Source organism: Megachile rotundata, chromosome 5, assembly GCF_050947335.1.
Source record: "Megachile rotundata isolate GNS110a chromosome 5, iyMegRotu1, whole genome shotgun sequence".
Classification (NCBI taxonomy): domain Eukaryota; kingdom Metazoa; phylum Arthropoda; class Insecta; order Hymenoptera; family Megachilidae; genus Megachile; species Megachile rotundata.
The window spans coordinates 14,417,441-14,445,228 of NC_134987.1; the positions used below are offsets into that span (position 1 = coordinate 14,417,441).

At 32.1% G+C, this 27,788-nt stretch overlaps 1 protein-coding gene across 5 annotated transcripts in view; it reads right to left on the reverse strand.

Annotated features, from left to right (window-relative positions):
* LOC100880189 (putative G-protein coupled receptor No18) overlaps nucleotides 1–27,788 on the reverse strand; it is a 105,936-nt gene that overhangs the window by 25,612 nt on the left and 52,536 nt on the right. For 4 of the 5 annotated variants that reach the window (XM_076531739.1, XM_076531741.1, XM_076531738.1 and 1 more), the window contains one exon: nucleotides 26,034–26,147. The exons of the other annotated variant lie outside the window; for it this stretch is intronic. The gene's annotated coding sequence lies outside the window, so the exon portion shown is untranslated. The remainder of the gene's footprint in view (nucleotides 1–26,033; nucleotides 26,148–27,788) is intronic. 5 annotated transcript variants of the gene reach the window in all.

Here is a 27,788-nt window from a genome sequence, read left to right on the forward strand (position 1 = left end):
TCTTTAAAGTATTTTTAAATAGAGGAAGATATTAAATAATGAATGTTTATAAATAATAAGCTTGAAAACTGTAACCCACGTTTTTTATTTTTCGACAACATTTTACTCAAGCAAAATTGTAATTCTTAAAAGAAATATATAGTAATTGTCCAATATTTACAGGACCACTTTTCAATCACAAGAAAAATCTTTGAAACATATTTAAATGGTGAAAGATATTAAATAAAGAACGCTTACAAAATAATAAGCTTACAAAATTAATATACAAGCTAAATCAGAAATATAAATAAAAAAAATTAAGCATTAAAATATACAGTGATATTTTATTCAAACAAGAATATTTTTATTGTCACAGTAAGATTGCCCAAATTGCAGGGAACTTAGCATCTAATGTATACCTCGAATTTATTTTAACGGCGTCCAATCACGAAAGCGAACCATTTGAAAGTTTCCTCGATGTAACGGGTCTCAATTGAACCAAGGATGTACTAATCTTCCTTGGAAACAGTTTTCCATTCGCCGTATCTGGAGTTAACCTCCAAGAATTCGATTTTCAATAAATTTACTCTGAACGAGGTTGATCCTGATACTGCTACGTTCTTCACTTCGTTTGCATATCATCGTTGGCTACAAACGGTTTACTCAAACGCGAACTTAGGATATCCTACCTTCGCTCAAATCTTATTCGTGTTTCATATTTTTATCTTACTTTACATTTTTGTTACTTTGAAATGAACTGATGTCCACGAGCTACATATGTTTTCTTCTATTTTAGAATAATTTTAGTATGTTGATTTTCATTGCTGTAAGTAGTACAATTATTATTAATATCGTTGGAAAAATTTATACTAATTTATACTGTTAAACATGTCTCATTTCGTACTATTTTTTATAACAATTCTCACCTAAACTTTTATCATTGTTATAATTAGTAAAATTGTAATATTTACAAAACTGAAAAATTAAATTTACATAATAAGTCATAAAAAATATTATAAAATGCAAAATATGTTCTTAATGTTTCAACAATTGAATCTCGAACTGTCTAGTTGTTATAAATTTCTTTTCGTAACTTAACCCTCTTTAAAAAATTTGTGTCCATTTAATATAAAAATGTTTTTATTCTCCTAACATAAAAATGATCGTGTTCACTTAATATTATAACGAATAAAAATAGAAAAAAAATTTGTCAGTGCCCAATAATTTAAATTCCACATCGTCAAAAAGTGACTGATATAAAAATTATTCAAATACGTCCTCACAAAAGAGAAATCGTAAAGGAAGAACTGCGTCAGCTTTTTAAATGTAAAATATCTCTTTATCTTCTTACCGTATTACAAAGTCAATGCATAACACAATTTTCCCAAAAATTTAAACGAGGAAGTATAAAAAATATCCAAGCTGCATAATATATACGTAGTTTTACGAGATCCCGTTCATTTTGACACGCTGCACGGTGCCAAACGACACTTTAACAGCGTTCGTCTAAAACGAACAAAAAAGCGTTTCTTAAAAAAACCCGATAAATTTGCTCTTTATAGCGGTCATGGTTGGAAAAAATGACTACGACGTTTAAATACGAAACGTCAATTTTCGACAGAAATGTTACGTTTTATCTTGAAAAAAGTGTACGGTACGCTCAGTAATGAAAAAATTTTGATGCAAAGGACTAGCTTTTCCTTTGTGAAATGTACACATTTTCAAAAGGATCAAAATATCCTGCTTGTGTGCCTCGGAGCGTATCATTTTACTTCCCTGATGCTACTTGTGACTCTTGCCAAACTAGTTTGCAAAAATCGTACTCTGGAAATACGGGAATATTCGACAAGCGAAAATTGTCAAACTTTAAATTTTGCTAGAGAAATTACTGTAATATCTGACACATGAATGCGTGGACTTATGTTCATTACTTAATATTTATTACAAAACATTATTTTTGGTTAGTGTCAAATGATGAATCAAATAGCTTTGATGAGTTATTTAATTTTATTTTTAAGGAATTTCAATTTTTTAAGACTACATTTCACTGTAGGTCTTTCGACAAAAATTCCATCCTATAAAATTTTAAATAATAGGTTATTGCATTTTTCATTTATAACAAAATATATATAACAAATTGATCAAGGTGGTAAAAAATGTAACAATTGTCCCACTAATCAAGTGCATATTTATGAATATAATATTTATAATTATAATACATCAAAGTCTACAAAATTACATAACCTATAAACAGTAGCTCTAAGACATTATACAATTTTTACAGATCTCGACATATTATAAATACCATACTATTTGAAAGAGAGGATATTCGGCGTGTACGTCACTGGTCGTGCGTCGTGTTTTGTCTTTGATGCGTTGGTGTCTCGGAAGGCATTGTGCGTTCGTGCAGTTCGTGTCGCTCTATCCCGCCTATCAGACACGTGTCGTGTAAAGTATAAATAAATGTAATGATACATATTAAATAAAGCTCACTTCTATCAGGTTCTGGGCCCAGGGAACGCTACCCCTGCGCGGTTAATAAAAATCGAGTGAGTGTGCGGGAAATTCAAGTAAAACGACGCGTAGAAAAGAAAAAGAAAAGAAGGTAAAATGGCCACGCATGGAAACCACGCCATAGAAAAACTAACAGATTCGAATTATGAATCGTGGAAGATACAGATGAAGAGTATATTAGTGTGGAATGATTTATGGCAGTATGTTAGCGGAAAAGTAGAGCAGACGGAAGCAAATGCACGTGAGTGGGAAAATAAAGATGAAAAGGCTCTGGCGCAAATCATCCTCGGTGTGTCCAGTCTACAGTTAAACCACGTAAAAAAGGCCAAGACCTCTCGAGAAGCATGGACGACTTTAGAAGAGCTACACGAATCAAAGGGCCCAATAAGAAAGGCCGTATTATATAAACAGCTATATAAATTGAAAAAAGAAGACAATCAAAGTATGGCGGAGTTTGTTACTGCATTTCAAAGTAAAGCGGAACAGTTGGAAGAAGCGGGCATCACGATACCGCAAGAACTCCTGTCGATAATGTTGCTGAATGCATTACCGACGCAGTATGCCAGTTTCTGCGTCGCGATCGAGTCGAGAGACGATGTGCCAACGATGGATGTTTTGAAAGTCAAGTTGGTAGAACAAGAAGCAAGACAAAATGAACAAATTCAGCAAGATGAAAATCAAAATAATGCCTTTTTACTCAAAGAAAGTTCAAAACCGAGAGAGCAGAATTGGGTGCGAAAGCAGCATGCGCGCACGCAACATAACCTCAAACAGTCGAGCTATAATTCAACGTGTTTCAAATGCAACAAAAAGGGGCATATAGCAGTGAATTGCCGAACGAAGACAATTCCAAAGAAGAAACCATCATATGGTCAAGGTGAAGCCATGCTGGTTGAAGTGGTTTTGAGTACAGAATCACGCGAAAGAGGACAATGGTATTTAGACAGTGGTGCGACGAAGCACATGTGCAATGATCGCGGGAAATTTGAACAGTTTGACGAACGATATAACAGTCAAGTATTCACAGCTACAAAACGTTCGCTCGAATCGAGAGGAATCGGAAATGTGAGACTGCGGGTAAGTGGATTAGGAAAGTATGTGAACGATATAAACTTGCAAAATACAATATATGTGCCCGAGTTCAGAAACAATTTGGTGTCCGTGGCTCGAATTACTGAAAGTGGTTACTCAGTAAACTTTGGAAGAAACATTGCAACAGTGCGTCGAAAGAATGGAACAGTGGCTATGATTGCAAAGCGCGAAGGTGATTTATATAGAATAATCGATAAGCACAGCCACGTTGCACAAGTGGCAGAATGTAGAAAAACTGGTGAAACAATGAAGTGGCATAGCAGGTTTGGACACCTAAATTTCAGTGACTTGAAAAGACTGCAAGCAGAAAATATGGTGCGTGGGTTGTCGGAAACGTTGTTAGACTCGTTAAACGATTGTGAAACTTGTGCGAAAGGCAAAATAAATCAGAGTCCACACCCTCCATCGACAAGAAGAGCGAGTGAAGTGTTGGAATTAATACACTCTGATATATGTGGTCCTATGAGCTGTCCCTCACTTGGCGGAGCAAGGTTCTTCATTACGTTCATAGATGATAAAACAAGGTACTGTGAGGTAATTATGTTAAAGCAGAAGTCAGATGCTTTGCGAGTCTTTCAGGAATATGTAAGCAGAGTGGAGCGACAAACTGGTCGTCGTGTCAAGACATTGAGAACAGACAATGGTAAGGAATATACGTCTGGTGAATTTACTGCTTATTTAAAATCATTAGGAATAAAACGAGAGCTGACAGTACAGTACACACCACAACAGAACGGTGTAGCCGAACGGGCAAACCGGACTTTAGTTGAAATGGCAAGATGTCTCATGATTGAGGCAGGTTTACCTCAAAGCTTATGGGCTGAAGCAGTCAATACTGCTGCATTTTTAAGAAACAGATGTCCAACAAAAGCCTTGGAGAAGATGACTCCATTTGAAGCCTGGACTGGGAGAAAGCCACATGTTGGTTTCCTTCGCAAGTTTGGAAGCGGAGCAGTCACATTGATCAAGAATCGAAGAACAGGAAAGTTCCAAGCTAAGGGACAAAAGTGTGTTATGGTTGGATACTCCCCAGAGTCGAAAGCGTACAGACTGTGGTATCCAGGTACAAAGACAGTGATAAAAAGTTGTGATGTACGATTTTTTGAGAACAATCAGCCCCAGTCCGTATTAGATGATCAAGCAGAAGTATTTACAGGAAGTGAGGAAACCTTACAAATCAAACTTGATCCACAGGACATTACAGAAGAAGATGTACCTCAACGAGAAGAAGATGTACCTCAACGAGAAGAAGATGTGCCTGAACAGCAAGAAGAAGGTGAATTTAGGGAAATAACCAGCGAGGAAGAAACATTTGAAGATGCTGTAGAAGAGGTACGCAATTCGCCAAAGAGAGCACGAGGAAGACCCAAATTATTGAAAACTGGAAATGTGGGAAGGCCAAGAAAAATATACCATGAGGCAAACATAGCAGAAATAGTGGAGCCGCAAACGGTTGAAGAAGTTCTTGGAAGAAACGACAAGCAATTATGACTAGATGCTATGGAAAAAGAAATGGAAGCGTTAAAAGAAAACAATACATGGGAGCTTGTAACAAGACCAGAAAATAAACGTGTGCTCACCAACAAATGGGTTTTTAAAATTAAAAGAGATGAGAATGGCCAAATAGTGAGATACAAGGCCAGACTTGTGGCAAGAGGCCATGAACAGAAGTATGGTCTAGATTATGAAGAAGTCTATGCACCTGTAGCCAGATATGAGATTATTCGTATGTTGTTTGCGCTGGCAGTGGAAGAAAAGATGCACCTACATCAGATGGATGTCGTGACAGCGTACATTCAAGGCAACCTAGAAGAGGAAGTGTACATGGAACAGCCAAACATGTGTGATGTAAAAGGTGAAAGTGACAAAGTGTGCAAGCTTAAACGGCCAATTTACGGTTTGAAACAATCAGGCAGAGCATGGTATAAGCGTTTAAATGAGTTCTTATTATCTATAGGTTTTGAAAACAGCGAAGTGAACCCATGTGTGTATGTGTGTGAGAACTGCGGCATAATAACTGTGGTAGTGATATACGTAGACGATTTATTGATAGCGTGTGCAAATAAGAACAATTTAGAGACTATAAAAAGACGATTAAGTGCAGAATTTAAAATGAAAGATATGGGTCCTGTCAAACAAATATTAGGTATTTCTGTAGAAAGAGATGGTCCTGTAGGTAAGATCAGTATAATGCAAAAACAATACATTGAAGATGTAATGAATAGGTTCGGTATGAACTGTGCAAATCCAGTAGCTACTCCATTTGAACTAGGCATGAAATTAACGAAAGAAATGGAGCCTAAAACAGAAACAGAAAGGGAAATTATGAAAGAAAAACCATATAGAGAGTTAGTGGGTAGTTTAGTTTATTTAGCAAATGTTACACGCCCTGACATAGCTTATGCGAGTAGTGAATTGAGTAAATATTGTGAAAACCCTGGTGTACAACATTGGAAGGCAGCAAAGAGAGTTATTAGGTACTTAAAAGGCACTAGCGATTACAAAATAGTATATGAAAAATCGGAGAAAGATCTGTATGCGTATGTAGATGCCGATTGGGCAGGCGATTTAAATGACAGAAGGTCGTGCTCCGGAATGGTAATTATGTTCGCGAATGGACCTATAAGTTGGAAATCAAAAAGGCAGAATTCAGTGGCATTGTCAACCATGGAAGCCGAGTACATGGCGTTGTCTGAGGTAGTGAAAGAATTATTGTATTTGAGACGATTGCTTGAGCATATGAAAATGAATTGTGAGAATGAGAGACCGTCGACAGTATTCTGCGATAATCAAAGCGCGATACAATTAACGAAGAAAAATGTACACCACGGTAGATCTAAGCACATAGATATTAGATATCATTTCTCAAGAGAGGCTTACGAAGCAGGAGAAATATCTTTAGAATATAAATGTAGCGAGTTAATGGCCGCAGATGTGTTAACTAAAGCGTTGAGTAAACCAAAGCATGACAATTGTATTAACCTTATTAAAATTAAAAGGTAATTGCGGAAATTTACATTGTGACACTGCCGAAAGGGGGAGTGAAAGAGAGGATATTCGGCGTGTACGTCACTGGTCGTGCGTCGTGTTTTGTCTTTGATGCGTTGGTGTCTCGGAAGGCATTGTGCGTTCGTGCAGTTCGTGTCGCTCTATCCCGCCTATCAGACACGTGTCGTGTAAAGTATAAATAAATGTAATGATACATATTAAATAAAGCTCACTTCTATCACTATTTAATTAATTATTTAAATGTACATTTATTTTTAAATGTATCCAGTTATTTAAATGCCAATGATGGTGATAAAACTGATCAATTTTTAAATGTAACCTAAGGGTTAAAACAAAACTTCGTATATTTTCCTATTCTTTTCTTCTCGCACGGTTCAATCTTTCATCGTCGTTCACACAATCGGATCTCTCGTTTTTGCAAACAAAGCTTTTTCTCGTACTGACCTACGGGGATGTAGGTAATAAACGGTGAGTTCGGCCTTTTTTACTATACGCACTATGCGTATTTCGGTAAAAAATGGGTCACGACGTTTCTTGGTATCCCGATCGCCATTTATCTACCCTTTAGGGTAAGTGAAACTAATTTGACACTTTGGAAGCCATTTTATATGTCAGAGTATCATTTTAGAACAGCTTAGACTGAAATATTATTTTCAAATGTACATATGGATCTTTCGTTATATTATCGACTCGTTTTAGGAAAACATATGTGCACATTTAATTTTTTTTAAGTTCAACAGTAACTGATATGTGAGTATTCTTTCTTGTATAGTATTAAGAAAGTACAGTATAAATCTTTTTTCAAAATCGTGAAAATTTCAGTTCGTGAAATTTGTGCGAATTTAAAATAAATAAAATATATTTGCATAAATAAAAATGGTGGAAATGAACTAACATTGTATACTGAAATTTCTAAAACTCTCAACAAGTCATAAAGCTTTCTTAATTTAATACATTTGATTGTATAAATCATTTGATTGTATAGATCTCGATTTTATTATAAAATTGTTCTACAAGCTTTCTGAACGAACGAATAGTTTCCATTATACGTAAAATGAGTTGTCCTCATAAATTCAAAATAATGTTCCACTTCGGGGGTGTTAATACGAAGAAAGTGCAGAATATATTTTTCCAAATTACAGTTATGAATCGCAATTTCCGGTAAATCTGGACAGTTTTCGGCGGGTCTAAAACGATCTAACGGGCGGAAGATTAATTCCAAATGAATTTTCCATTCCTCGTTAAACGATTCTGTCCTGCTAGCACCCGTACCGGATATCATCTGACTGGTTATTAGTTTCCGAATGAATGAGTCTGTCGTAGTGTGACTGCTCTGAAAATACCCACCTTAGTTAATCAATCTAAGTTATGATGATCATTACTTATAGTTTCTTGGTAATTTTCAGGTAATTCGATTTGTAACCTTTTCGTGTTGATATTTAGATAATTTAGTCTGTTACATTTTCTTGGTAATTTTTAGGTAATTCAAACTGGTACATTTTCTTGGTAATTTTCAGATAATTCTATTTGTAAAATTTTCTTGCTTGCAGGTAATTTAACCTACAATATTTCCTTGATAATTTTTTGATAATTCAGTGAAAGTTTCTTGTAAATTTTCAGATACTTCAATCTGTAATATTAACCTGTTAATTTTTAAATAATGCAATCTATAACATAGTTAATTATCAGATAATACAATGTTTGACATTTTCTTGAAAATCTTCACATAATTCAATCTGTAAACTTTTCTTGTAAACTCATATTATTCAATCTGTAATATTTTCCAGACACACCAAAATACTTTACTTTTTCATCTCATTTAATATTCAATAAAATAAACATATTAAATTAAATCATTCGTATACATACGCAATGCAATTAATTTCATGCGTATTTCATTTTCTTCTTCATATTAGTAGCGCCATCTTAAATTTACAGACCAATATTTAAGCAAATATGTTTCAATTTTTATCCATACAAATTCAACCGAAATTAAAAGTACGCAGAGTGGTCCAATTTTTTTTGGAACCACACCAGATGTCAATTTCATTTTTTCTCCTTAATTAAATCAACTCGTGCTTCATTTAGTATGCTACAAATTTAATCACAGCTAGTTGAAGACTCTACTATTTACATTCATTTCTCAAAACAAAATAATTCATTTTTGTTTACATATATTAAGTTATAAATTCTACAAATTGCTAGTAAAATATACGTTTTTATAAAACATATTTAAAATGCATTTTTTATAAAGCGTAAAATATACATTTTTATCAGATATATTTCAATATTATGTTTAAAATTAAGTTTAAATATAAATCAAATTAAATTAAATTCTAAATTAATGTTACAAATACAAGTAAATGAAACTTAGAATAAATAGACAATGAGAAACAAACACAATCCAAAAGAGATGCTTACGTTCTGCTGAAAAAGATCAAAGAACGCGTTTATTTCGTCGGTCCCTTCCCAAGAGACACTACTTTTCTTTCATGATTCTCATACTTTCTAAAGTAAACTTTTTTCCCATTTGTTCGAGCGTGTTAAATAGTAACCGTTCCGTGTAAAACCAAGTTTTTCCGTATTTCCTCAACCGTGTTAATTCAAGTATCTCATAAATCAAGTGCTAGATATACTATTTCACGATTAACCGCGTAATAATTATCGAATCAAATGAATTTCCATATATTTCAAACAAAAAATTAATTTCCAGCCAGTTCCGAAGAAATAAAAATGTTATTCCGCTTCAACTTTTTACATTTTCAACGTGCAACATGCGGAGGTTCGTGCTGGTCCAGTTAATAAGCCAGAACGAGTGCCGAGCTAATTGCACGCGAAATAGGTGTTTCTCTAAAAACGACATGCACTCTTGAATATAACTAGAATCCCTTGTGCCCGAAACCGGGAAAACATTTTTACTTAAAGTCTACGAGAAAATATGTTGACACATATTGTCGACTGCTTTGCGCTTGTTAGTCAAAAATAAACATGTTCCGATAAACTATTAAACAAACAATTTATGGTCTGACACTTCTGTAATGACTTTTCACATTTCTAATTGTAGATGAACATAAGAACATCTTTTGTTATCAGAAAAATTTTTAAGGTGATACTAATTTATTATTGTTACATATTTTTGTTTTAATTATTGCTTTAATATGAGCTCTAAATTAGATTTTGATATAAAATTATTTTACGTTATTTTTCGTTAACGTAAAATTTAAGTACGCACTGTTTAAGGATACTATTGTTTTTATATGGGAAATTGGGTAAAATTTGACCCTATTACATAGAGTATACATGTATGTTTGTATGTATGTATGTATGTATGTATGTATGTATGTATGTATGTATGTATGTATGTATGCATGCATGTATGTATGTATGTATGTATGTATACATGTATAATACATATGTATGTACATATGTATGTATACATGTATGTATGTACATATGTACAGTCAGTGTAAAAAGTATTCGTACAGTAATTAATTTCAACAAAAATGTTGTGAAACGTCATTTATTAAAAAAATTTGAACAAATAAAAAATACATACACATTCTTACATATAATACATAGACATCTAAGAATATGTATGTATTTTTTATTTGTTCAAATTTTGTTAATAAATGACGTTTCACAACATTTTTGTTGAAATTAATTACTGTACGAATACTTTTTACACTGACTGTATGTATGTATGTATGTATGTATGTATGTATGTATGTATATACATATGTATGTACTATTATTACACGTATGTATGCATGTACAATGTAAGTATATGCACATGTGAGTATATATATGTGAGACTATATGTATACTCTCCTCACTCAAAACATACTCCTACTAATAAAAAATCTATTCATAAATCTCCAAAATAATAACCACCTTGACAACCCAACAAAAAATAACTAAAAAAGAAGTATTACCCACACACAAGCCAAAATAAATCACATAATACATTACATTTCAGAATCCAGAAAAATAATAGGTAACCGAAGAATAAAAAAAGGTTTCTTCGAAAAGGATGAAAAGTTTCCTATACTTGTAGCCAGTTAAATATGTTGTGTCATATAATATGATACGGGATGTAGAGAGAAACAATCGTTTTTCCTGCAACTGTCGGTGAGTCCTTCGGGAAAATCCTGTCTTATAGCCCTCGAAATCGGCTTTTCTACACATGTCACACGCATACGGTGTATTTGTCATGTAACTGCTTTATCCCGAAGGAAGTATATAAAGTATCCGATTCCCAGATGTACGTAAACTTGTGCACACAAATAGAATAGTAGTATCGCGTCGTGTATTAGATGGATCTTCCCTGTGTGTATATTGGATTTTACCTTTGGTCACAGCCAAACATTCGATAACGTGATTATCGACGTAACACGCGATGTGTCGTCATTGACCATCGATAATAATATTAAATTTATCCGGAGTGAGTGTAGAGGGATTGGATACTTGGGGATTTGAGGTGTTGGGAAATTAGAGGTGTGAAGTTTTAGGAATTTGGGAATTTGAAGATTTGGGAATTTGGGGTTTTAGGAATTTGGGGTTTTGAGAATTTGGGGTTTTGGGAATTTGGGGTTTTGAGAGTTTGGGGTTTTGGGAATTTGGGGTTTTGAGAATTTGGGGTTTTGAGAGTTTGGGGTTTTGAGAATTTGGGGCTTTGGGAATTTGGGATTTTAGGAATTTGGGGTTTTGAGAATTTGGGGTTTTGGGAATTTGGGGTTTTGAGAGTTTGGGGTTTCGAGAATTTGGAATTTTGAGAATTTAAGGTTTCGAGAATTTGGAATTTTGAGAATTTGGGAATTTGAGAATTTGGGAATTTGGGAATTTGGGAATTTAGGAATTTGGGAATTTGGGAATTTGGGAATTTGGGAATTTGGGAATTTAAGAATTTGGGAACTTGGGAATTTGAGAATTTAGGAATTTGGAAATTTAAGAATTTGCAAATATGTCTCTATAGACCTTACCTAAAATTACAAATAAACTATAATGACATATCCCCCACCTTGAAAAATGACTAGTACAATTTCAATAATTCCCTCTACAATAAAATTTGCAAATTTAATTATTAACTTAATTATACACTTTTGACAGTTACATTACACAAAATATCCACGATAAACAATAGTGGAATTATCAACAATTTCCAAAGAATTTATAACTGAATTGATTCTGTAAATAAGAAGACGATCGATGGGTTACATGAATCATTGTACCAAGTAGAATTAATATCGTAATGTGTACAATAGAAATCCCTTATCATTTGAGCGCTATTGGTTTAAGCATTCCAGTTGTTTAAGCAACGAGATACAGTAAGAGGAGAGCAAATATTTTATGTATATATCCATTCACGCGGACACGTATCGTAAGTGCGATATTATGAATTCATCGATTTAATGCGTATCAAACTGTGAAATAATAAATCAACAGGAAAGGGGTAAAATAGTGTGGGATAAATTATAAATGAGGAAACTGATGTACGCGTAATTTATAAACAGAAACGAAATTGCGACGAAACAATTAATTGATATAAGTGAAAAGGTAAACAATTTGATAAAGAACAAATAATAAATTCTATTTTAAATTTTCAAATTATTATAAAATATTAAGCAAACTTAATATATATAGATAGAATTATATAGACGTAAAATATTTAAAATTATTTTACTGTAAATATTTTTTTATTCAAATTTGAAATTTGTTTCAAACTGTTATAAACTATTAAATAATTCAATGTAAGTGATAAGGAGATACATCAACCATGAATGATACATGCAATTATTAAGTTAAGCAGCTTGAAACTTTTCCAAAGCTAAAAGCATGCCGCGACTTGTTTGAAAATTCTATGCGACAAAAATCCGATACAGAGTGAATTTAAACTTTCTGCATAATGTTAAAGAAAATCACAATTTTAATATGATATACAGAATTGAATAATAACACGTTATTGTGGAGAACTTTACACGAAAATTATGCAATTTTATGTAATAAATTACAGAAATATTAACTTCTGAAATTTGGTAACATTAATTTTTATTTTTAGACATTTAGGAAGAAAAATTTTTATTATAGAAAGTACATAATCAATAACTATATTGCTATCAATCAATGAAAGTACGTAATCAATAACTATATCACCATTAATCAATGAAAGAACATAATCAATAATTGTATCATTAAAAATCAATGAAAATACATAATCAATAACTATATCACTATAAATCAATGAAAATATATAATCAATAACTATATTGCTATCAATCAATGAAAGTACGTAATCAATAACTATATCACCATAAATCAATGAAAGAACATAATCAATAATTGTATCATTAAAAATCAATGAAAATACATAATCAATAACTATATCACTATAAATCAATGAAAATATATAATCAATAACTATATTGCTATCAATCAATGAAAGTACGTAATCAATAACTATATCACCATAAATCTATGAAAGTACATAATCAATAATTGTATCATTAAAAATCAATGATAATATATAATCAATAACCATATCACTACAAATCAATGAAAATACATAATCAATAACTATATCACCATGAATTAATGAAAGTATATAATCAATGACTATATCACTACAAATCAGTGGAAACACATAATCAATAACTACATTATCATAAATCAATGAAAGTACATGAATGAACAACTATCGTTTCAAAAAATTACCAATATATTATATTTCAAACTAAAAGTACAACTACACTTATTTTTCATAAAAAATAAACTTAATTATAACGAATAACAGCAATTACATTTAAAAGTATAATTTGGTTAAAAGTAAGTACATATTGAATGTGACTAAAAATGAAGGATCCGCTGGCACACAACGTTAGTTTCCATGAATATAATAGAAGGATTAAACGGGAAAGACGTGCATTCTGACAAATGATTCAGAAGAAAAGTAAATAGTTTAAACGGAGGTGCATAGCTAATCGTCATCGATTTTCAGTGGATGTTGCGTTAAGCTGACAACGAGAAGAAAAAAGTTTGATCTGTGAAATTGGTTATAACGTGATTACCGCAGGAATGCCCATGGGAATTAGATTAAAATGCAAATCGGCCATCGTCCCAGTGCTGTTCAATGTTTTATCCCGATTGGATGTAACGTTTCGCCGCAGAATTGAATTTAGAATTAAACTGATTTCGCATCACTTCCAACTGCTAATTGCATGTGCTGTTGCGAACTGAGATTGCGTATTGAAAATTCACTGTATATTGCAGTTGCTTTTAATGATGGCAATTAATCACACCTTAACACATATGAACAATTCGGAGAATTATTGCAATAATCCTCAAATTCGAATTTATTCATTCGAGAATTGCAATCTCTGTTTAAAATAAAGTACATTCTTTGTTTAAAACAAGAAATTCTAAAATAATTTTTTAATATATGGAAGTTGTTCCAAGAATTTTTAACAGCAGCCAATTTTTTTTGGATTACTAATTTTTCTTTTGTAATGGATATTGATATTGTTCATTTTTTGAAATTATGTATAAGCATTTACTTATACATAATTAGTACGAAGATTATTGCGAAGATAATTACGAAGATTATTACGCGTTGGATAACTACGCGTTGGTTAACTACGCGTTAGATTCCTACGCTTAGAATTACCACGCGTTGCATTACTACGCGTTGGATTACTACGCGTTGAATATCCATACTCTGGATTACTACGCGTTGAATATCCACACGCTGGATTACTACGCGTTAGATTACCACGCATTAGATTCCTACGCTTAGAATTACCACGCGTTGCATTATTACACGTTGGATTACTACGCGTTGAATATCCACACGCTAGATTACTACGCGTTAGATTACCACGCATTAGATTCCTACGCTTAGAATTACCACGCGTTGCATTATTACACGTTGGATTACTACGCGTTGAATATGCACGCGCTAGATTACTACGCGTTGGATATCCATACGCTGTATTACTACGCTTTGTATTACTACGCGTTGGATTACTACGCGTAGGATTATCACGCGTTGCATTACCACGCGTTGCATTACTACGTGTTGGATTATCACGCGTTGGATAACTACACGTTATCCGAAGCTATCACTCTCGCGTCTGCGCATGCGTAATCCTCGCGCTCTGATTGGTCCGCGTTTTTCCTTAATAATTCAAAAACGAAGCTTCATACCCCATTTTTGCAAAGGAAAATCTTATTCAGAATCGCGTCAGCTACCCTCCATTTCAGGGACCTACACTACCCTGTATTAAAAAATTGATTTTAGTGTTCCAAATCCTCCAATATTTTCTATTTTTCGTTTTTACGAGATAACGCATTATTCATGTATGGTATTCACGAACATGGTCGACTTTATGCATGAATAATAAACGTCTTTTATCCGAATTTCACAACAGATTTTCGGCTTTAACCCTTCAAGTTTGCATCATATTCGTAAGATTAAGTTCCTTAATAGTCTCCCTGTTCACTATCAATATTGGATATGCAAATGTCTAGCTATATAGCCACTCCGAACTTCGACTTATTTACGTATTCAATCTAGTGATCGCGTGTTAATATTAAATTTCCAAATCGAGCATTCGCGATAACGTATGTGGATAGAAACGTGATTATGTCGTGGAAAATTTGCGAACCTATGGTTATCAATAGATAACGAGCATATTCATCTAAACTGCAGTGAAAGTGTAATCATTAACAATTTATGTGTTCTGTATATTCTGTTTAATTTATTAATTGTTAGATAAATGTATATTTTTAATCAAACATATTCTGTTCAAAGTAAAAGGTATAGTTCTGCAATTTATTTTTTTTATTTAAATATCTTTGTAGGTTTTCAAAAATAAATACAAATAGCTGTAACCATTACAATTAACATTTATTATTATCACTGTATTTAATATTTATATTAATTTATATTTGACAGATTTAATATTATTTATTCTGAAATACTCTATGATCTCATAATTTAAATAGTATATCAGGTGTTACTTATTGAACTTATTGGATTTACAATCTAACTTGATTTATCCTTGATTATTCAAATAATTTATTGCCTAGAATAACTTAAAGAATATCTCGTTTTTATTTTACTTAAAAATACAGTATAAATTTGCTAATTATAAATTGACTCTAACGAAAGTAATAACAATAAATCTAATCAGTGGACAGATAGTATACTTACAGACTTAATAAACAATTTGCGTGCCTTTCAGCATGAGATAAAACGGCCAATGCAATTTTTTAAAGGAATTTTTCAAAGGCTTTACTCGGAGCCTCGGAAACTCGCATTTCCCTATACCATTTTTCCCTTTAGTGAAAAATTTAATCTTTCCTCTCAGCGATCGTTAGGGGAACAATAATCGTTCACGTAATTGAACATGTAGCATCGATGTGCATTTACATGCAAAGCTGACAAGGACAGGCAAAGTGGCGACGTAGAAACCGTCTCGGATAGATATGAAAATACCAGGGAAATACCAGGGAAGGTACAGTCACGAGCAAATCTGGCTTTCCTTGAAAAAACATGGAAATGGATGAAGAAGAGGCCTACTATCTATTGATTTTTAGGAATTTTTGAAGACTTTAGGGTTGAAGAATTTAGGGTTGTAGGAAATTGGGGATTTTTATAAGTAGAGATTTACTGGTGTGGGAATTTAGGGATTTGGCGATATAGGAATTTGGGGATGTGATGATTTGGAGATCAGATCTAGGAATTTGGGAACACATGTATATTTTATGATACATTTAGAAATTAGGGAATGTACATATTTAGAAATTTGGGGATTTGGAGACATAATGATCAGAGAATCTAGGGATTTTAGAGTGTAGCAATTTGGGGATGTAAGGATTTGCAGACCAAAACTAGGATTTAGGAGTTGGGGGTTTTGAGAATTTAGGGTTTTAGGAGTTTGGGGTTTTGGGAATTTTGAATTTTGAAAATTTTGGAATTTTGGTAATTTGGGACCTTGGAATTTTGGAATTTTAGGGATTTGAAATTTTGGAATTTTGGAATTTTGGAATCTTGGAATTTTGGAATCTTGGAATTTTGGAATCTTGGAATCTTGGAATTTTGGAATTTTGGAATCTTGGAATTTTGGAATCTTGGAATCTTGGAATCTTGGAATCTTGGAATTTTGGAATCTTGGAATCTTGGAATCTTGGAATCTTGGAATCTTGGAATTTTGGAATCTTGGAATTTTGGAATCTTGGAATCTTGGAATTTTGGAATTTTGGAATCTTGGAATTTTGGAATCTTGGAATTTTGGAATCTTGGAATTTTGGAATCTTGGAATCTTGGAATTTTGGAATTTTGGAATCTTGGAATTTTGGAATTTTGGAATCTTGGAATCTTGGAATCTTGGAATCTTGGAATCTTGGAACCTTGAAATCTTGGAATCTTTGAACCTTGAAATCTTGGAATTTTGGAATCTTGGAATCTTGGAACCTTGAAATCTTGGAATCTTTGAACCTTGAAATCTTGGAATTTTGGAATCTTGGAATCTTGGAACCTTGAAATCTTGGAATCTTTGAACCTTGAAATCTTGGAATTTTGGAATCTTGGAATCTTGGAATTTTGGAATTTTGGAATTTTGGAATTTTGAAATTTTGGAATTTTAGAATTTTGGAATTTTGGAATTTTAGAATTTTGGAATCTTGGAATCTTGGAATCTTGGAATTTTGGAATTTTGGAATCTTGGAATCTTGGAACCTTGGAACCTTGGAATCGTGGATTCTTGGAATCTTGGAACCTTGGAATCTTGGAATCTTGAAATCTTGGAATCTTGGAATCTTGGAATCTTGGAATCTTGGAATCTTGGAATCTTGGAATCTTGGAAGTGGTAGAATTTTGGAAATTAGGGGTTTGGAAATTTGGAAATTTAGAAACGTGAATATTTGCAAATCTGCGATATAGAAATGTAGGAACACAAATATCTGAAACATCGAGATTCTGATATTTAGAAACTTGTCCCGCCTAGCAATTTGATAACATACAAAATTTAAGTATCGTTAGAATTCAAAGTCTTCCAAGTTTCCGTATAAATTGAAAATCAAATCCAAGGATATCCACGTTGCATCCGAGTGTACAGAGTACTGAGGTCATACCACGCTGCTAAATCGTCTGGTATTTCTGCACGTTGCTAGGCCGTGTATTCGCGACCTCGATACACAGATAACTACGAACGGTTTGGTTTCTATCTGGTCGTTTGTAAATCCACGTGAACGCTTACTTTGTGTATCTGGCTCTATGGTAGGTCCGATAAAAAAGGTGGCAAATCTAACGAATCGGTCATTTTCAGATATCTGCTGAAAAGGACATTATTCGTGAGTTATTGTTATCAAGATATCGAATGGGGGCAATGTAAACCGATTCATATAAATAAAAGTGGATTATCTGTCTTCTATTTTGAAATAACCTCATCTTCGACGTACTGCTGCTATTTTCATTTTGATTCAAATATGAGGAATATTTGAAAATTACTTTAGATTTATTTTTATGAAATATTTATTATAATAAAAATAAGTATTTTTATTTTTAATGAATCTTGTTTGTCATTTTCATAATAACTTATTATTTTTAACGTGTATAATTGTAAACAATTGATAAAATCATTTTAAATTATGCAGTAAGAAAACCACTTTCAATATGGACGATATATTATTATGGAAATTTAATAATAGCAGGAGCATCGCTCCGCTCATAAATTAAAACTAACATACTTAACTAGCATACTAAACTAACTAAACGATTAATGAATATTTAACTCAAGTTAAAGGTATTTTCATAAATTCTACTCCTGCAATTCAAGTATTTTTAGAGACTGTAAAATTTTGGTACAGTTAATAAATTATATTTGAATACTCGCAGTGTCTGTAGCTGGTACTACTGTACCACCATTTTGTTCCTCTTTCAGCTTGGTAGTGGACGTTGGAAGTTGTAGACAAAGTATTTCATTAATATAAATATCTATAAAAAGTATCTACATATTTTATTCTATACGTATTTGTATCTTGCATATTTCATGCTTGTCTACAAACTATTGTCTACAAAAATATATTTTATAAAAGATATAAATTCAAAAGATGTTAATCATTACTCATCGTTTTTATTGAATTATCTGTCTTTGGTAAATCTTCAGATTAATTTCATTAATTCTACTGTTTTATTATTTTGTTATTTTTTCTTCGATTTCTTAAGAAAAGGGTAGTATTTCTATTAAGGCTGACATCAGTTTACTCGTAATAATGTAAAATGAATAAAGATGGTAGTAAGTTATCAGATTTATGGTTCCACTAGCAAGCAAATCTTAATGGATCCTGCGAGGCTGGGAACATGATGAATGAATAGCTATTTAGTAAATGTTTTGCTAAAAATTTATGAAGCAGAGAATATGAAAAATTTGTTGTCAGATTTGAAAAACTTTTAATTTGGAAATACCGCATTTTAAATTGATCTTTTATGACTTGTGATACTATCCACTCTTTCTTCCACAAACAAATTATCAGTCAAATTTCACAAGAATAAGGTATCTGGGACATTAATTTTATTTCATTATTTTATCTCGAAAAAAATTATAAACAACCTTTGAAAGTTGTTCTAACATATTTCACAGCCGATTTCAGTAAATTTAAACGTTGAATACGAATCAAAATTCAGAAATACGAAAAAATTGAAAAGACGATGTTTCACAGAAAAATTCAAAACTTTTTTCGATTTTAATACAAACAGCGACAATTTTAGCTGAACACTATTGACATGTAGCAGCTTGAAAAAAAAATAGTAAAAATACTGAACTTTCAAAAAATTTTTAAAGTGGTTAAAATTGTAGCTAAATTGGCTGGGCTCGTTTCACATCCCAGTTTGATTAAAATAATTAAAAGAAAAAATATTAAAATACATGAATATACCAGTAAGAGAAGGGATGAATTAATATCAATATCAATAAAACATTTTCTAATTACGAAGAATAATCCATGCATATGTGCCAGTGTTTATAATAATCAAATAATTAAAAGAAAAAATATTAAAATATATGGATATAACAATAATAAGAGGATTAAAGTAATACTTATTTCAATATAACGTTTTCTAATTGAAAGAAATAATGAATGCATATGTGGAAGTGCTTATAAAGTATTAAAAAATAATTAAAAGATTAAATCGGGAAGAGTAGTCCAAGTGACACTAAAATCCAAGCAGTAATATGAAACAGCAAATTGAAACATTGGATCAAGAAACTAATCCTTAATATCCACGCTAATCCATATTATCCTGTGCCATATCACGCTCGGATAATTCTATTACAGCGGCCAAAGTGTTGAAATATGTATGTTTCATTATAGTATTCAATAACGTACGCCGTATGATGTTAACCTCCCTAGAGGAAATTACGGTGAAGGAAAAACATGTATCATTTGCTGTTTAGCTGCTAAAGTTTCAAATCTACCGATAATTAAATTTAGAAATTCAGAAATTACTAAATTATTAATTTTGGAAATTTAAAAACTTGTAATATAGAAATTGTGAAATTTTTAAATTGTGATTTTAGGAATTTTTGTATTTGAAAATTTGCTGTGCAGAAATTTAGTAGTTTACGAAGTTACAGATTTTCAAGTTTGGAACTTTGGACATTTGGGGATTTGGAAATTTGGGAATTTGGGGATTTGGAGATTTGGAGATTTAGGGATTTGAGGATTTGGGGATTTGGGAATTTAGGGATTTGAGGATTTGGAGATTTAGGGGTTTAAGGATTTGGAGATTTAGGGACTTGAGGATTTGGGGACTAGGGAATTTGGGAATTTGGGGATTTTGAGATTTAGGGACTTAAGGATTTGGGAATTTGGGAATTTGGGGAATTGGAGATTTGGAGATTTAGGGATTTGAGGATTTGGGGACTTGGGAATTTAGGGATTTGAGAATTTGGAGATTTAGGGATTTAAGGATTTGGAGATTTAGGGACTTGAGGATTTGGGGACTTGGTAATTTGGGAATTTAGCAATTTGGGGATTTGGGGATTTGGAGATTTAGGGACTTGAGGATTTGGGGATTTGGTAATTTGGGAATTTAGCAATTTGGGGATTTGGGGATTTGGAGATTTAGGGACTTGGGAATTTAGGGATTTGAGAATTTGGAGATTTAGGGATTTAAGGATTTGGAGATTTAGGGACTTGAGGATTTGGGGACTTGGTAATTTGGGAATTTAGCAATTTGGGGATTTGGGGATTTGGAGATTTAGGGACTTGAGGATTTGGGGATTTGGTAATTTAGGGATTTGAGGATTTGGAGATTTAGGGATTTGAGGATTTGAGGATTTGAGGATTTGGGGATTTGGGGACTTGGGAATTTGGGGATTTGAAGATTTGGCAATTTTAACACATGAGAATTTGAGGATATAGCAAATCAAGAATTTTTAAGCATATAAATTTAAACAAATGGAAATTTTGATATTATAAAGGTTTGAAACTCTATCAATTTAAATATTTATACATCTAGTAACTTAAACACTTCAAAATCTGTAAATTTAAACATTTAAAAATCTATAAATTACTTGAAAATCTGAAAATTTACGTACATTCAAATATCTAAAACCATGAAAATTTGCAAATTTTATAACAGCACTCACAGTAACATCACCCCGCACAAATTACACAAGACTTAATTGTCTATTTACAAGAGCAAGTTAATACCAGCAGATCTTATTTGCTAATTTGAGGGAAATGTTCGAGCAAGGTACGGAAACTCGTGACGGAAACGTCGGATGGATGCAAACAAATTGAAAATGCAAACACTGGTTTTGTATGATGCAAAGCAACTGGTTATTGTGATTCATGAAGCGTCTGCTGTCAACGGGGTGGTGTAACGGATTTAATTTCCGTTTTAACGCGAAGAACTCGGCCAGCAGGAATTAAAAGGGCAGATGGAATTCGCCGTTCGTGCATTTACATTTTTATACAAAATATTCCAACTAAACATTATCATTTCAATCGCATTTGCTCGATGTTCCCGCAACGACAGCGGAAAAATTCAATCTACGTGGGGAAACTTTTTACTGGGATTGCATTTTTATGTTTAACAAAGCGAACTAAGTGTCACTTACTTTTAACACCTTGGGCGAGAAAGCGTGGGTGGAAATATGTTTAATTTATTGGATACTTAATAATCCTTTGATGGTTTGTTGAATTATGAAGAAAGCCATTTTGTGGAAGATGATTTCTAACCTCTTATCGTTTAATTTATTTGTCAGATGCTGTTAAGAAGTAAAGTACACTTGAACTAACTGTCAGCCATTTTATATTGCAAACCTAAAAAGTGCTTATATATTTTTATTTTCATCCAGAACTTAACTTCAAACTGATGAACCATTATTATTGTTATGGAAGTTTGTTTTTATGGAAATTGTTTTATGAACTTAATTGACGTCAGCCATTTTGTGTTTCGAATTCAGCCATTTTGTATTGCAGACCATAAAAAGTGCACACTTGTCATGTTCATTCAACGCCTAACTTTAAACTGATGAACCATCATTATTGTTATGGAAGTTTGTTTTTATGGAAATTTTTCTATGAACTTAACTGACGTCAGCCATTTTGTGTTTCGAGTTCAGCCATTTTGTATTGCAGACCATAAAAAGTGTACGTATTGTCATTTTCATTCAACACTTAACTTTACATTGATGAACCATCACTATTGTTATGAAAGTTCGTTTTTATGGAAATTTTTTTATGAACTTAACTGACGTCAGCCATTTTGTGTTTCGAATTCAGCCATTTTGTATTGCAGACCATAACAAGTGCACACATTGTTATTTTCATCCAAAACTTAACTTCAAACTGATGAACCATCATTATTGTTATGAAAGTTCGTTTTTATGGAAATTTTTTTATGAACTTAACTGACGTCAGCCATTTTGTGATTCGAGTTCAGCCATCTTGTGTTTCTCATACTCCACATACTAAATTCAGTCATTCGTTCATTAAACAGTTGCGATCATAGAATTAAACTTGCGAAATTGTAATCTGTTTCATATCTGTTTGAAATCAGCTCGCATTTCCTCAAACGGAAGCGATATAATTTCAAGTGAATTGAAAGTGGTGTAACTTTAAAATGTTGCTCTCTCAAGCATCATTGAACTATTTCTCTGACGACAGCTGCGTTTAATTGCCTGCAACGAAATGCGAACTTTTAATTGTGCCGTATCTCCCTGTTTTCACTGCACTTTTATGGTAATCTGCAGTAGGTGATTAAAGCCGTTCCCTTATCAAGCGGCTAGCTTTAAAGTAAACGACTGTTAATTACAATGCAGCTACATTCGATACATAATTTCTGTTAATGCGTTGTTTGGGTTTAGATCGTGTATAGCTCAGCACCTGCGACTGCAATTTGAAGCGAGATCAAATTGCGAGATATGATTATATTTTCTGTTCAAAACGGAAAAGTTAGGTTAATACTAGGTTAAGTTAGGTTATAGTTAGGTTAATTCTGTTGCAATATTTTGTCCCGTGTGTGACGCACTTCAGTTGTGACAAATTGTGAATGCATTAAAAATTCGAGTAATATTAATGTATTTAACGTATTAAAAATTTCAGTAAAATTAATATATTAATGTATTAAAAATTCCAGTAAAATATTATTGTATTAAAAATTTCAGTAAGAATTAATGTATTTAATGTATCAAAAATTCCAGTAAAAATAATGTATTTAATAAATTAAGAATTCGAGTAAGAGTCAGAACTGAAGCGCGTCAGAGTGTGTAACACATGGGACACGATATTGCAAAACAAAAGGTCAACTAAATTTGTTTTCCACGCTTTAATTTAAAGTTTCCAATTATAATTTTGCATGGTCGATTGTTGACAAATTGACATAAGATTTTAACTTTCTCTGTTTTGCAGCTGTGATTAGTCAATTCGGACTGACGCACCTGACAAACGAATCATAAGGCAATTAACCCTTACAATATCGTGTCCCACATGTGACGCACATGTCTATTGAACTGCGACAAATCTGGCTCGTATTTTCACCACGATTGAATTTCAAGTTTAATTTTAACTGCGACGCAACAATGATCGCCGTGTCCAAAATAGCTCTAATTTGAACATTCGTTGTCTGTTTGCACAATGAGTTGGAAATTAGAATTTTATTAAAATTTGCAAAATTTAGGATTCGAAAATTTTTATCTACTCAAATAATTTCTTTGTATATTATATCCTTGTATATTGTATACCTCTTTTGTATGTTATATTAATTTTACAGAAAGGTTGTAATAAGAAAAATAGTTTGGTTCAATAGTTTTAAGCATTCAATCAAAGTTCGAAAATCAACTATTACCAGATCTTAAATACATTTGAGAGAACTTCGTGAGGATGTCAAAGTTTCCACTTTGTTATACACAGCTCTGTGAATAACTATTAAACTGTCTCGAAGATTGAAATTTTAGTCTTGTTACAGTTGGGTCAGGTAAATCGATACAAAATTGTTGAAAATCGGGTCATGGGTGAAACTATACCGTAACGGCTCTGCGCTCTGCATACATGCATCTATTATTTGAGGGTTACAAATGTTCTGATTGGAAGTGAGGAAAATGAAAAAGATTTTTATCCTGATTAAAGTTAAACTTGCAATCGTTCGTATAAATCACTTGTTCAAGCATTTGTATACATTTAAAATGATTCTAATCTAAGTACAGCTTTAAATTTTTTAGTTTCTCAATGACCACAATTGAAAATTTTTTAGTTTATGTTTAGTTAGGATGCTTCAAAATTGTTAAATTTCTAAATTTTAGAAATTCCATACCTCATTTAAAAATTTTTAACTTACAAATATCAACATTTTAGTTCTTCTAATTTGTTCACAACGGCATTTACAAATTAGTGTATTCATAAACCTCATCATTTTTAAATTTCTAAATTTCTAAACTAACAAATCCATAAATTTCCCTATGTTACACTTTTCGACATTCAAATTCCTCAATTTCCGAATAATTTCCTTATTGTAATCAACTAAACTTCATTCATTATCAAATTAGCTAATAACAACGTCATCAAATTTTCATAGCACGAATCGCGTAAAAAATCCACGTGTGAAGATTATCGATTTGCGTGACGATAAGTGGCGATACAATGACAAGTAAAAAGGAGTAAAACAAGTAAAAACAATCGTGAATCGAGTACATATGTTTTGGGCAATTATACTGGTGCTACACTGGAAAGCTCGTGTACATCTCGAAATCATGATTGCATTATCTACATAACTCTCATGAATGCAGCCATCAGAGTACAAGCACTCGGGATGTCAGTTCACAATGCAATTGAGCTGAATGCGATTCAGATCTGGCCGAATACTACGCATACGTGACAGATAAAGAGTTACGAGGAATCAGGAAAGGTTTGCTAATATCATTGCTTTCGATTGCTTTCTGATTGATCTGGTAGCTTTGATGAGCTCTTATGTCGATGAGGAATTAAACTTGGAGTACATTAACGCCTGATATTAATCGAAAATTAAGAGGCAATGGGTTTAATTCGTACTGTGCTGACTAATTAGGGAAATGAGGGGGTTGATTACTGATATGTTGATGCATAGCCAAAAGGCTTCAGATGAATCAAGTTTCAAATGAACGAATTTTGATTCTGATGAAGAATCAAACTTCAAGTAGAATAACTGATAGCAGTCAAAAATTAAGATTTAGTTATTTTAAGTGGTATATTAATGAAGGATTAGGAAGATCTGGTGTATGATTTATTAATTACACATATGTTGATGCATGGTCAAAAAGCTTCATATGAATCAAGTTTGAAACGAGATGAATATTAATTTTTATGAGAAATCATACTTGAAGTAGATTAAATGTGATATGAATATAAGATTAAGAAGATTTAATTGGTTTCACTTGTATATTTATTTAAGTTAATTTCCGAATTTTTCAGTTTCTAAATTTTCATGTTTCAACGATTTTAAATCTCTGACTTTTTAAATGTCAATATTCTTAAATTTCTAAACTTCTAATTTTTTATTTGTTCAATTTTTCAATATTTCAATAATTCAATAATTCAATTCTACAATTTTTTCATTTTTCAATTTTTTCATTTTTCAATTCTTCAATTCTTCAATTCTTCAATTCATTAATTCTTTAATTCTTCCATTCTTCAATTCTTCACTTTTTCAATTTCTAAACCTCAATATTTCTAATTTTTCAATTCCTCACCATATAAATTCTGAAATTTTCAAACCCTATCATTTATAAATCTCCCAGTTCGTATATTTTTATGGTACTTAGTACGCGCGCCATCTCAACTCCTCACTTCTTTATGAAAAGCAAAAAAAAAAACTGGCTGAAAATTGCCTTTTTCCTATCCCTGTTTTGCTATATCATCGTTCGCCGTTTTATTTCAGTATAGAGCATAAAACAAGGACTTACCATTCTCGATTATCGCCCTCCTGTCGTAAAGTGGCTTCTGTTTTGCAAGCATTACCCCGAATCCGATGAGAAAAGTGAACTACAGCTTGAAAGCTCCGTTTCAAGATGCTGTTCCTGTGAACCGGAATTGTGCATAAAATTACATTCATGGATAAATTTACACTCTATTTAGTTTTGTCATTAACACGTTTACTTTTCGTGCAAATATTCTTTTCACGAAAAGTAATTCAGTAAAAGTTATTCAGTTTAAACTATTATATGTATTATTTAGTACAGATCTAAAAAATTAATTTTAATAAAATTTGTATAACGAAAGTAATTTAATAAGGAAAAATGAGAAAATGATTTAGTTACATTAATTAGTATATTACATAAATTATTTAGTTACATTGAAAACTTCTATAAATATGAAATTTACATATTTTTAAATTTCCAACCATTCATATTTTCAAGCTCCCCAAACTTTTTTAATTCACCTAAATCTCTTGATTTCACTAATACTTCAAAGAATTTCACTAATACCACAATTCATCACCACCTAAACAACGTTAGAAAAATTTGCATTTAGTCTATTAAAGGAAACAGTGCTTGCAACATGACCTAATAATTTGAATAATTTCGTAATTCGGTAGCTTTGACCTAGGTGGCAATCTGACTATCAGATAGCTGCATATGAAACAGTCAATTTATTAGTTCAAGAGCTACATCCTTTACTTGAGAGACACCGTGTGTATAATGAACTTGTCATTTCGTGACACAATCGCTGTCACCTCCAGAATCCACGCTCCGCTTAACCATGAAATTACAGATAATTTTGCCGAGCTTTGAACCAGCTTACATTTTGTTGATCTTCTTGTTCAAAATTGAAATGTGAACGATAAAAAGCTCGCCAAACAAAGTCGGATAAAGAACAAACATTCTGTTTCAACAATGGGGAATGCAAACAATTCACACACATACTTTTCGAAATAATTAAAACACTGGTTATGTTTCGATTCTAATTATTTCTTTGAAACTTAATTATTACTCTGTTACATTTTAATTATGCGAAATTATTAAACTTCAAGGATAATTAATAGAAGTGTGTGGTATAAAGGATATTAAAATATGAATAGAAACTGGATTGGTTTCTTTGATAATATATTTTTTTGAATCTGCTTCAGTTGCATTATATTTTAATTAAATACTTTAATTAAATTTCATTTTACCTCTACTGCATTCCATGCTCTGGGGCTTAAATTTCAAACGTTCTATAGTAAATTGATCAGACCGAACACTCTGAGTATATCAGTTTCAAGTAAAGAAAAAATTTTCTAACAAAATTATATTCTTTATTTCACATTTTTAAGTGCACAGCCATTTTTCTCAACCTGTCATAAATTTTCAACTCATATTAAGATATGAACCCACAAACTAATTAATAATTTATTACCTTGAAACTCGATTATCTTCAATTGAGTCACACTCTAATTACGTGGCACTTTAATTAAATTTCACGAACATACGAACAAACTGTAACTAATAGTTTCTTCAATAATTTATTGCTTTGGAACTCGATTATCTTCATCTATGGTTTAGTTATGTGACACTTTAATTAAACCATATTTTAACATATGAGCAGTGGAACAAAATGGTGTAATTGATAGTCTCTGACAATTTATTAGTTTGAAACTCGATTATCTTCAATTATGTTACATTTTAATGTGCGATGAGACAGACTGGTTGGTTTTTAATTACATTTTAATGTACGATGAG